General features: G+C 40.5%; 1 protein-coding gene across 4 annotated transcripts in view; it reads right to left on the bottom strand.

The window, feature by feature from the left end:
- HSD17B2 (hydroxysteroid 17-beta dehydrogenase 2) overlaps nucleotides 1–13152 on the bottom strand; it is an 87196-nt gene that overhangs the window by 46716 nt on the left and 27328 nt on the right. The window lies entirely within an intron of this gene.

The following is a 13152-nucleotide window of genomic DNA, read 5'->3' on the forward strand; positions in this document are numbered from 1 at the left end:
TTTGTAAAAATTCCAAAGCACACTAAAGCAAAGCACACTAAAAGGAGGTGTGTCTGTACTGGATTCAAACTGATTTATGAGGTGTTGAGCTCTGTCAGGCCCTATGATCCTGGAAAACAGCAATCAGAAATGCCCCTGCTCTTTGTGTTTTGGGAAACAACTTAGTGCAAAGAAGTCACCTTCCCCATGTGAGTCAGATAAGACTTATGGATGTCCCCCTCATTTACCTATGATAAGGCCAGACCCAGATCCTCCAAACTTCCATTCATCACTTCATAGATGATTAGCTGAACTGCCTGTTGCCCATGAATCATTGGAACAAAATGCTTGTTAACCAACTTTGGTACAGATTCTCTCCTTTTCCCACATCCTGGCCAACTCTCACCCTGATCCAGCAGACAGCCCCTCCTGAGAACCAGGCTAGTCTCAGGGAGAAACATTCTCTCTCCTCTGCTCTCTGGTCATGGCACTCCTGTGCATCCCAATTCCCCTCACCCAGTTTTGTCTGGGTTTACTCCCTCCTACTCCCAACATTCTTTTTTGGCCTAGCTCTTGAGATACTTGCAGACCTATGGTCAGAGTGTTCCCCATACTGCAACAATGCCATCTCCCTACAATAACCCTTTCAAATAAAGTCTCTCCTTACTAAATCTGTATTTGTTTTTATTCAATGGTGAATTAATGAAGCTAAAGTTCACAGGACTTTGAACTGCTTGTCCTTACCTATAAGGAAGCATAGTGTAGGGGCCTGGGTGTGAGCCTGGATCTGAGCCTGTCTCCCACTATCCCTACCTGTGCAACCCTGGTCAGTTAATTTAGACTCTGTCTGAGTCTCAGCTTCCTTATCTATCAAATGGAATTAATAAAGGTACCTATATCAGTTAATATTTGTAATGTGCTTAGCACATTACTTACCTGTTCCAAGTAATTATTATATAGATTTTTAAAAATAAAACTGTCATCCTTCCTGATTTTCAGGCCTTTACATGCACAAATTGGTAGACAGGGAATTTGTGTCTAGAGAGAATCAATCAAACATCTCGGTTAAGACCCAGGCTGTCTGAATTGGCCTCTTCCACATGTGACCCTTGGGGAGTTATGTGGAGCCATATGGGAAGGGGGGTTATGACAGTACCTCCTTCTTAGGCTGATGTTGTAAGTGAGTGTTATCAGTATTATGACTTTAACACCGACGTCAGTTTGTGACTTACAATGTTAAAAATCAGGCTGTGCTAGCCCTGGTGTCTTAAGTGTGTGGGCTATGCAGGTGTAGAGGGCCTTTGGAAAGTATATGGCTGGGGAGCCACTCCCTGTTGAAATAAGATAACCCTTCTGTACTCTGAAAACCCACAGACAAGGCTTGGGCCTTGCATGTTTACCAAGTTCCAACCACCCGTTCACATACTAACTCTAAATCCTCCCAACCACTCTGAAAGGTTAAGTCCTTTTACTGTCACCAAATACAGAGCAGAAACTGAGACAAAAACTGGTTAAGTCATACAGCTGGGACATGGTGGAGTTAGGTTGGAACCTAGGCAGTGTTCAGGATATAACATCTGGGATGTTTTCTCACAGTGCAATGTCACTTCTAATAGTAGAATGCACAAACACAAACTAAAAATCTGCTATATATTGATAAGAAGACATCATCTGAATATGTGTTTTGCTTGCACATGGTATTTTGTAGAAATCCAAACAAACACTTAGAATCAGGTGGTTTCACCTGAGAATCCAGGTCAAGGGTTTCTCTTGATGAACCAGGAGCTGGGCCAACTCCAGGCCTGCATTCCAACAAAAAACTCATAAGTTGAAGCTGAGGATCCCAATGGCTGCTCCCTTCCATGGGCCATACTCTCAGAGCAGGGCTCCATAGTGGGCATGTGCCACTGCCAGCATTCTTCACTAATGATATCTGCCCCACCCCTGCAGCCTTTTGAGCCCAAAACTCCTGACACACTTTGTCCCACTTACAAAGGTCATCTGGGTCAAGAGCTATTTATCTTGAAACGTACAGAAAACTAAGGAGGAAAGGACTCTCCTTTCCCTTGTTTAAGACTTAAGCAATCCACCAGATTGCTACTCTCATGTTGACATTGCCTGTTCCCTATAAAATAGATCAGGGTATGATAAAATGGTAGATAAATAAAACTTTAGTGCACTTAAGACTTCCCTGAGGGCCACTTAAGTCTCAGCTCCAAATCCAAGAAGAACAAATACTTGACAATTGTATCAATACCCATCTCCCTTGCCCATTGTGTTCTCAAAGTGTAATAACTGCTGGGTGGTGAAGCCCTGGGGAAAGTCCATTTTTTAATGGAAGTAAATTAATTTTTTTCCTGGAACATAATCTTTATGAGTGAATACTATTGTTATTCCTATCTTAAGATAGGCAACTGATGGGACGCCTGGGTAGTTCAGTGGTTAGGCATCTGCCTTCAGCTCAGGGCGTGATCCTGGGGTCCCCAGATCGAGTCACACATCGGGCTCCCTGCATGGAGTCTGCTTCTCCCTCTGCCTGTGTCTCTGCCTCTCTGTGTCTCTCATGAATAAATAAATAAAACCTTAAAAAAGAAATCTTAGGATGGAAGGCAAGGGTACTGAATGGAGGTGAGGATTGGGAGAGAAGGCATTAGTGTTGGGTGACTGCTAAGAGGGTGCTGCTAGTTAGGAATATAAGGAATTCCAGAAGGTGAAGCAATCAGTGATGGATTTAGGGTGGCAGCAGGTAGGTTCAGGAGAGTCATTAGGACTGAACGACCCAGGTATCCTCCATCCAAAAATTTTGACAACTGCCTCCACATCTTCTTTTCTGCATCTCATGACCAAAAAAAAGCCAGGTCAAATCAGCTCAGCCCACCATCATATTGCCACCAGTTGGGGATATACTTTCTCAGGTGTGGCAGAAGAAGACACCATAATCATTCAAAATTTTCATATTACATTTGTTGAGGTTATGCCAATTAAGAAACAATGGACATGATTTTCAATACTGATGTCCCTGAAACTCATGCTGATGGGGATGATGTATGGTCAGCTGAAATGACCAGAATTTCAGAAATCCTTGGCCGAGTCAGAGGCCATTAGAAAGAGGTGACTTAAGTATTCAGATTAAGGTGGAAAAACTCCCTTGGCAGTGCTAGGGGACTTAGGCAAGACTTCTCAGCCCCATTTCCTCTAATGTCTTTGAAGAGATTTGCAGAGTACTTCTTTTTCTTTTTCTTTTTAAATCTACTTCGTGCCCACCTCCGCACAAAAAAGAAAATGGGAAGAGACTATCCAACAGTTGGTACCCATGACCATAAAATAAGGTGTTGTGCTGGCTTTCCCCAAATGCCACTTTTATGTTTTGACATGTCTTCCTATCTCTCTACACATTAATTCATTTGCCATGCATCATTCATTCAGGGATCACTGTGTTAGGTACCAGAAACACCACCATAAAAGAGAGACATTTCCCCACTTTCACAGAGTTTACTGCCTAGGACAGAGGTTCTCAATCCTGAGTCACACTAGAATCCCTGGGATACTCTTTAAAAAAAAATGTCAGTGCCTAGGCCCAATGCCCAGACAATCTTGTTTAGTTAGTCTGGGATGGCCAAGTACTGGCAATAGTTTCTAAAGCTCTCCAGGTGATTCTAGTGTGCGGTTAGGATTGAGAAACACTGATATGAGGCAGGGACCTCAACAGGTGGTGACTTTGTTCCCCTGGATATTGGGCAATATTTGGAGGCATTTTTGTTCATCACAACTCTGAGAGTGTTACTGGCATCTAGTGGGTAGATCCCAGGGATGCTGTTCAACATCCTATAGCACAAAGGGCTAAGTCCCCACCACAAAGTATTATCTGGCCCCAAATGGCAGTAGTGCCAAGGCTGAGATATGCTGTCCTGAGAAGAAGACAGACATTAGGTAAATCATTATAATACAGAGTGGTAAATGGTATACATAGAAAGTTCTAGGAGCTATGGGTCATAGCTTACATTTACAGGGAACTCCAAGTCCCTTCTGTAGTAAACACTTCATCAGAGAAGAATACAGGCAGGAAAGAGAAGGAGAAAGGCCACCTCCATCAGACAGGGACTCTGTTGTGCTATCTAGTTCACTAATCGATCCCCTATGCCTAAAACAGCGCTGGGCACGCTGTACTTGCTCAGTAAATATTTGCCGAATGACAAAACACCCAGCTGATTAAATGGAGGTGTCAGGCACTATCACCTTTTTTGCTCTGTATGGGTTTTCTGGACTCACTCTTCCTCCTCCTCAGCTTGCCAGCCCCCACCTGTTATCTATTTGGGCCATGGTGCCAACTTCTGTCCCTGAGCCTATCTTTCCTCTGCTTCACAGCCTCAGACATTTCCACTGACCGTAGGATAAAATTTAAGTTCAGCATTGAAGACTGCATGATCTGATCCTAATCTACATCTCCCAGTTTAGTTCCCCCTATCCTTCCGCTTGCATTCTGAATGCCACACAGAACCATATCTGGAATATCCTCTGTACTTCCTTACCCACATCGTCAATTACATTGGCCTTTCTGCCTGGAATGCTCGTTCTTTAGCCATTTCTTAAAAACTATTCCCTACCCAAAAAATAGAGAATTGTATAATGGTCTATGTACTGGTCTTCCACCTACAAGACTTATCAATATTTTATCTATTTCCTCCCCATGCACTTTTCCTCTTTTTTCCTTCATTTTAAAGTAAATTCCACCCTTAATATCATGTTATCCATCAACCTGTAAATATGTCAGTATACACAACGAACAGACATGGACTTTTCAAACCCAGTTATGTGGTCATTATTAGCCTCCTAAAATGTACAATTCTTCTTTACTGTCATCTAATACCATACCCAGGGTGTTTCAAATTTCCCTGTTTATTTCAAAAATGTCTTTTTAATGTTGGTTTGATTTAAGTTACAAACAAGTTCCACACATCACATCTGGTTTTCACATCTCTTAAGTCTCATCTATTCTACTAAATTCTATTCCCTTTTCCCATGCCATTTATTTGTTGAAGTATGGCATTCATTTGCCCTTTAGAATATCCCACATCCTAAATTTGGGGTCTTGCCTCCTTGTACTGTTGGTTAGTTTGCTCCTCTGTCCTCTGTATTTCTGGTAAAGTTAGATCTAGAGGCTTAGTTTGGCTTAGGTTCATTTATACCCCCCAGGACTGCCTTATAGGCAGCTCTGGGTGCCTCCTGTTGTACCGCCAGCAGATGCAAGGATGAGTCATATCCCACTTTTAATGATGATGATTGATCAGTGAATTCAGGTGCTGTCAAGCCTACCCTATAATTCAAAGTTCCCCATTGACCTTTCACATGAGGCTTAGCCTACATTAATGACAGCAATAATTATTGCCTCCGTTCATATTTCATTTAAGATTTAAAAAAAACAATGATTTTTCTACTTCTGTCATTTCTTTTGCATTTTTGAGCTAAAATTGTGAAGACTGACAAAAATTTTAAATTGCATTCATTAGCCTTATTATTATTGTAATTTATTATTATTTTGAACTGTCATATGTATATCAAGAATAAAGCAAATGAAATATTATGTTAATGGTAGGAGGAACCAAGATTTTCAGCATTGAAGTAGCTCATTAAAAGTCTTGTCATCTTAAATTTAAATTGAGGGGCACCTGGTGGCTCAGTTGGTTAAGCATCTGCCTTCAGCTCAGGTCATGATCCCAGAGTCCTGGGATCCAGCCCTGAGTGGGACTCTCTGCTTAGCAGAGAGTGTTTCTCCCTCTCTTTCTGCCCTGCCCCCCACTCCCACTTGTGCTCTCTCTCTTGCCCTCACTCAGTCTCTCTCAAATAAATACAACCTTTAAATTTGAACTGAAAGTATCAGTATGAATTCATTATTTTCCTCTTTCTAAACATCACATATTCCTTAGTTCTGTCCCTTCAAAAGACTTTGAAGCAATAATATTCCCCCAAGTTCATAGTATGAAGCCCTAATCCCAATGTGATGGCATCAGGAGCTGGGACCTTTGGGCAGTGATGAGGTCATGAGGCTGGAGCCTCGTGAAGGGGATTAGTGCTCTTATAAGAAGAGGCCATAAAGCTAGCTTGCTCTCTTTCTGCCAGGGGTGCGGGAGAGGATACAAGTAGAATCGGCAGCCAGCAACCCAGAAAGGGCCTTCTCAGAACCTGACTGTGCTGGCACCAGAACTGTGAGAAATCTGTTTCTATTGTTTTTTGTTTGTTTGTTTCTATCGTTTATAAGCTGCCCAGTTGATGGTATTCTGTTATAGCAATCTGATCTTAGACATCTGTGAAGATGCCAATGGCTTAACAATCAGCTCCCAAAATATCCCAACATTTAACAATTGACTCTCTGAAGCTGGTAGAAGCTGACCCCAGCAAGCTACTGGAAGCACACAGCAGCTTGAGGAAGACTGCAGTTAGTTATCAGAAACTTGAAAAGATGTAGCTCAGAGACAAAAAAGAATATTAACTATTTATTCTTTACTGGCTTATATCAGAGGTATCCAAACTAAATTCTTTCCTACCTCAGGACCTTCACACATACAATATTTCTTCATTTACTTTTTTTTTTCTTTTTTGACCTTGTTGGCACGTTCTCATCCTCCAGGCCTTTCCTTAAATGTTACCATCTCAGAGAGACCTTCTTAACTATTGTGTTTACAGTCAATGTCTCCTGGGTGCCTGGGTGTCTTAGTTGGTTAAGCAGCTGACTTTTGGTTTCAGCTCAGGTCGTGATCTCAGAGTGGTAAGATCAAGCCCTACATCAGGCTCCATGCTCAACAAGTGATTCTGCTTCTCTTTGTCTCCCTCTGACCACCCGCCCCTTCTCAAATAAAGAAATACAAATCTTTAAAAAATATACTAAAGTAGATGTCCCTTCCCTTTTGTGGTGGATGCTCCTGAGATGTACCACCCAGATTCCCTCTAAGCACTCGTCCCAGATGCTGGGACTGCTGTCGGCAGACATCCTTCAGAAGTCAGCTCCTTCACAGGGATTGTCTCAGCTACAGAGAGCCACCCTCACAAATGTGGTCCACATCCAACAATTGATCAGTGCAAGAGCACAAGGAAAGGCCTGGCCATTTCAGCCCAACCTGAAGGGAGAAATACCAAGGGATTGACCATCTTGCTTCCTCCTTCTCTTCCCACAAGTGCACATCCCAGGACACTCCTTGGGAAATATGTTGCATGCTCAACTCTGCCCAAGTCTGTTACACAGAGGAGCCAACCCCACCCTACATCTCACACCCTATTATTCTTTATCTCAGCCTTTTCATTGTCTTCTTCAATTCAAAAGTTATTGTATTTGTTGATTGAATTGCTTTTTTAAAAATTCCCTTAGTAGATGGCCATCTGGGTGGTTCAGTCAGTTAAGCATCCGACTCTTGATTTTGGCTCAGGTCATGATCTCAGCATTGTTTTTTGTTCTGTTTTGTTTAAAGATTTTATGTATTTATTCACGAGAGACATAGAGAGAGAGGCAGAGACATAGGCAGAGGGAGAAGCAGGCTCCCAGCAGGAAGCCCAATGTGGGACTCAATCCCAGGACTCCAAAATCACACGCTGAGCCAAAGGTAGACACTCAATTGCTGAGCCACACAGGCATTCCTTGATCTCAGCATTGTGAGATGGAGCCTCACACTCAGCAAAGAGTCTGCTTAAATTCTCTCTCCCTGGGATTGGTTGCCACTTTCTCCACTGTAGGAGGGCCAGACTGAGACTCCTCAGCTAGAGAATTTTTCAGAGTATATTTTACTTAGGTCGTGGTTGATATTTTTGACTCTGCCTGCTCATATAGCCACTCTGCACTGGACAAAATGACTAGAAGGAAGAATTCATCACAAAAGAAAGAACCAGGAACAACACTCTCTGCCACAGAGTTACAGAATTTGGATTTCAATATGATGTCATAAAGCCAATTCAGAAGTACAATTATAAAGCTACTGGGGGCTCTGGAAAAAAAGTGTAAAGGACTCTAGAGACTTTGTTACTGCAGAATTGAGATCTAATCAGGCCAAAATTAAAACTAGTTTAACTGAGATGCAATCCAAACTGGACGTTCTAACTACTAGGGTTAGTGAAGTGGAAGAGAGAGAGAATAACATAGAAGACAAATTGATGGAAAGGAAGGAAGCTGAGGAAAAAAGAGAAAAACAATTAAGAGCCCATGAGGAAAGGCCTAGGGAAATAAATGACAGCTTGAGAAGGAAGAATATATGTCTAATTGGGATTCCAGAAGAGACTGAGAGACAGGGGGTACCACAAAGTACATTTGAGCAAATCATAGCTTAGAACTTCCCTAATGTGGGGAAAGAAACAGGCATTCAAATCCAAAAGAGAGAATCCCCCCAAAATCAGTAAAAAAGCATTCAACACCTGGACATTTAATAGTGAAACTAGCAAATTTCAAAGATAAAGAGAAAATTCTTAAAGCAGCTTAAGACAAGAGATTCTTAACTTATATGGAGAGAAATATCAGATTAACAGCAGACCTCTCCACAGAGACCTGGCAGGCTAGAAATGTCAGGCATGATATATTCAGGATACTAAATGAGAAAAGCATGCAGCCAAGAATACTTTATCCAGCAAGGCTGTCATTCAGAATAGAAGGAGAGATAAAGAGCTTCCAGGATAGGCAGAAACTGAAAGAATATGTGACCATCAAAGCAGCTCTGCAAGAAATATTAAGGGGGACCTTGTAAAAGAAAGAAGGAGCCCAAAGAAATAATCCACAAAAACAGGGTAGGTAATACAAAACTTACAAAAATACAAAACTTACAAAAACTAAGTAGGTAATACAAAGACACTAAATTCATATCTTTTGATAGTTACTCTGATTGTGAATGGGCTAAATGATCCCATCAAGAGACATAGGATATTGGACTGGATAAAAAAGCAAGACTATATGCTTTTTTATATCTATAAAAATAATGCTGTTCTATATGCTGTCTACAAGAGACTAATTTTAGACGTAAGGACACCTCCAGCATGAAAATGAAGGGGTGGAGAACCATTTACCATTCATATGGTCCCCAAAAGAAAGCTGGGGTAGCAATCCTCATATCAGATAAATTAAAGTTTATACCAAAGACTGTAGTGAGAGATGAAGAGGGACACCATATCATTCTTAAAGGGTCTATCCAACAAGAAGACCTAACAATCATGAATATTTATGCCTGTAATGTGGGAGCTGCCATGTTCATCAATCAATTAATAACCAAAGTAAAGAGATACTTAGATAATAATACACTAATAGTAGGAGACTTCAACACGGCACTTTCAGTAAACGACAGATTTTCTAAGCAGAACATCACCAAAGAAACAAGAGCCTTAAATGATACACTGGACCAAATAGATTTCACAGATAAATACACAACATTCCATCCAAATGCAACTGAATACACATTCTTCTCAAGTGCGCATGGAACTTGGGCACTTGACCAAATGCTGGGTCACAAATCAAGTCTCAACCAATACCAAAAGATTGGGATTGTCCCCTGCATATTTTCAGACCACTATGCTTTGAAACTAGAATTCAATCACAAGAAGAAATTTGGAAGAAACTCAAACACATGGAGGTTGAAGAGCATCCTACTAAAAGATAAAGGGGCCAACCAGAAAATTAGAGATGAATTAAAAAGATTCATGGAAACTAATGAAAAAGAAGATACAAACATTCAAAACCTTTGGATACAGCAAAAGCAGTCCTAAGAGGGAAATACATCGCAATATAAGCCTCCCTCAAAAAATTGGAAAAAACTCAAATACACAAGCTAACCTTGCACTTTAAGGATTTGGAGAAAGCACAGCAAGTAAAGCCTACACCAAGCAGAAGAGAGGTAATAAAGATTCTAGCAGAACTCAATGAAATAGAGACCAGAAGAACTGTAGAACAGATCAACAAAACCAGGAGTTCGTTCTTTGAAAGAATTAATAAGATAGATAAACCCCTAGCCAGCCTTATTAAAAAGAAAAGAGGAAACACTGAAATTAATAAAATCACAAATGAAAGAGGAGAGATCACATCCAATACCAAGGAAATAAAAACGATTTTAAAAACGTATTATGAGCAGCGATATGCCAACAAATTAGGCAATCTAGAAGAAATGGATGCATTTCTGGAAAACCACAAATTAAACTGGAACAGGAAGAAATAGAAAAGCTGAATAGGCAAATAACCAGGGAGGAAATTGAAGCAGTCATCAAAAACCTCCCCAAACACAAAAGTCCAGGGCCATTTGGCTTCCCAGAGGAATTCTATCAAACGTTTAAAGAAGAAACAATACTTATTTTACTAAAGCTGTTTTGAAAGATAGAAAGTGAAGGAATACTTCCAAACTCGTTTTAGAGGCCAGCATTACCTTGATTCCAAAGCCAGACAAAGACCCCACCAAAAAGGAAAATTATAGACCAATATCTCTGATGAACACAGATGCAAAAATTCTCACCAAGGTACTAGCCCATAGGATGCAACAGTACATTAAGAGGATTATTCACCATGACCAAGTCGAATTTATCCCAAGATGCAAGCTGGTTCAACACTCATAAAACAATCAATGTGATAGATCATATCAACAAGAGAAAAAACAAGAACCACATGATCCTCTCAATAGATGCAGAGAAAGCATTTGACAAAATACAGCATCCATTCCTGATTAAAACTCTTCAAAGTGTACGGATAGAGGGAACATTCCTCAATATCCTAAAAGCCATTTATGAAAAGCCCACAGCGAATATCATTCTCAATGAGGAAAAACTGGGAGCCTTTCCCCTAAGATCAGGAACAAGACAGGGATGTCCACTCTCACCACTGCTATTCAACATAGTACTAGAAGTCCTAGCCTCAGCAATCAGACAACAAAAAGAAATAAAAGGCATTCAAATGGGCAAAGAAGTCAAACTCTCCCTCTTCGCAGATGATGTGATACTGTACCTAGAAAACCCAAAAGACTCCACACCAAGATTGCTAGAACTCATACAGCAATTCGGTAGCGTGGCAGGATACAAAATCAATGCCCAGAAATCAGTGGCATTTCTATACACTAACAATGAGACTGAAGAAAGAGAATTAAGGAATCAATCCCATTTACAATTACACCCAAAAGCATGAGATACCTAAGAATAAACCTAACCAAAGGGGTAAAGGATCTATACCGTAAAAACTACATAACACTTCTGAAAGTAATTGAGGAAGATGCAAAGAGATGGAAAAACATCCCATGCTCATGGATTGGAAGAATAAATATCGTGAAAATGTCTATGCTACCCAGGGCAATTTACACGTTCAGTGCAATCCCTGTCAAAATACAATGGACTTTCTTCACAGAGTTGGAACAAATCATCTTAACATTTGTATGGAATCTAAAAAGACCCCGAATAGTCAGAGGAATATTGAAAAAGAAAACTAATGCCAGGAGCATCACAATGCTGGATTTCAAGTTGTACTACAAAGCTGTGATCATCAAGACAGTGTGATACTGGCACAAAAACAGACACACAGATCAATGCAACAGAATAGAGAACCCAGAAATGGGCCCTCAGCTCTGTGTTCAACTAATATTTGACAAATCAGGAAAGACTATCCACTGGAAAAAGGACAGTCTCTTCAATAAATGGTGCTGGGAAAATTGGACAGCCACGTGCAGAAGAATGAAACTAGACCATTTTCTTACACCATACACAAAAATAAACTCAAAATGGATGAAAGATCTAAATGTGAGACAAAAATCCATCACTATCCTAGAGGAGAACACAGGCAACACCCTTTTTGAACTTGGCCACAGCAACTTCTTGCAAGATACATCTATGAAGGCAAGGGAAACAAAAGCAAAAATGAACAGTTGGGAGTTAATTATTAGGATAAAAAACTTCTGCACAGCAAAAGAAACAGTCAACAAAACTAAAAGACAACCTACAGAATGGGAGAAGATATTTGCAAATAACATTAGATAAAGGGCTAGTATCCGAGATCTATAAAGAACTTATTAAAGTCAACACCCAAGAAACAAAAAATCCAATCATGAAATGGGCAGAAGACGTGAACAGAAATTTCACCAAAGAAGACATAGACATGGCCAACAAGCACATGAGAAAATGCTCCGCCTCACTTGCCATCAGGGAAATACAAATCAAAACCACAATGAGATACCACCTCACACCAGTGAGAATGGTGAAAATTAACAAGACAGGAAACAAATGTTGGAGAGGACATGGAGAAAGGGGAACCCTCTTGCATTGTTGGTGGGAATGTGAACTGGTACAGCCACTCTGGAAAGCAGTATAGAGATTCCTCAAGAAGTTAAAAATAGATCTGCCCTATGACCCAGCAATTGCACTACTGGGGATTTACCCCAAAGATACAGATGCAGTGAAACGCCGGGACATCTGCACCCCAATGTTCATAGAAGCAACGTCCACAATAGCCAAACTGTGGAAGGAGCCATGATGTCCTTCGACAGATGAATGGATAAAGAAGATGTGGTTTATGTATACAATGGAATATTACTCAGCCATCAGAAAGGACGAATACCCACCATTTGCTTCGATGTGGATGGAACTGGAGGGTATTATGCTGAGTGAAATAAGTCAGAGAAGGACAATCATCATATGGCTTCACTCATACAGGGAATATAAGAAATAGTGAAAGGTATTATAAGGGAAAGGAGGGGAACTGAGTAGGAAAAATTAGAGATGGAGACAAACCATGAGAGACTCCTAACTCTGGGAAACAAAGGGTTGCAGAAGGGGAAGTGGGCAGGGGCTTGGGTAACTGGGTGATGGGCACTGAGGAGGGCACTTGAACTTAAAAGAAAAAAATGAAAATAAAGAAATAAAAATTCTCTTTCCCTTCCTTATGCCCCTCCCCCCAAAAAAATAAGTAAATAAAAAAATTTTTTAATTCCCTTAGGAGAATATAAAGTGATGATTTATGCACAGAAACTGTTCTTATATCCCTATACTATCACAGTGGTCAACATGTAATAGGTATTTAATGATTTTTTAAAAAATAAATTCTCCAAGAATAGCCAATGATGAAAGGGCTGATGGGCCACAAACAGACCAGAACTCTCCTCCCCAAATTCAGATCCATTTTTAAGGACCATTTTCATCCATTCATTTTTTAACATACAGCTAACTTATTAAAGGTTTCTCAAA

The sequence above is a fragment of the Canis lupus genome, chromosome 5 (genome assembly GCF_011100685.1).
Source record: "Canis lupus familiaris isolate Mischka breed German Shepherd chromosome 5, alternate assembly UU_Cfam_GSD_1.0, whole genome shotgun sequence".
NCBI lineage: Eukaryota > Metazoa > Chordata > Mammalia > Carnivora > Canidae > Canis > Canis lupus.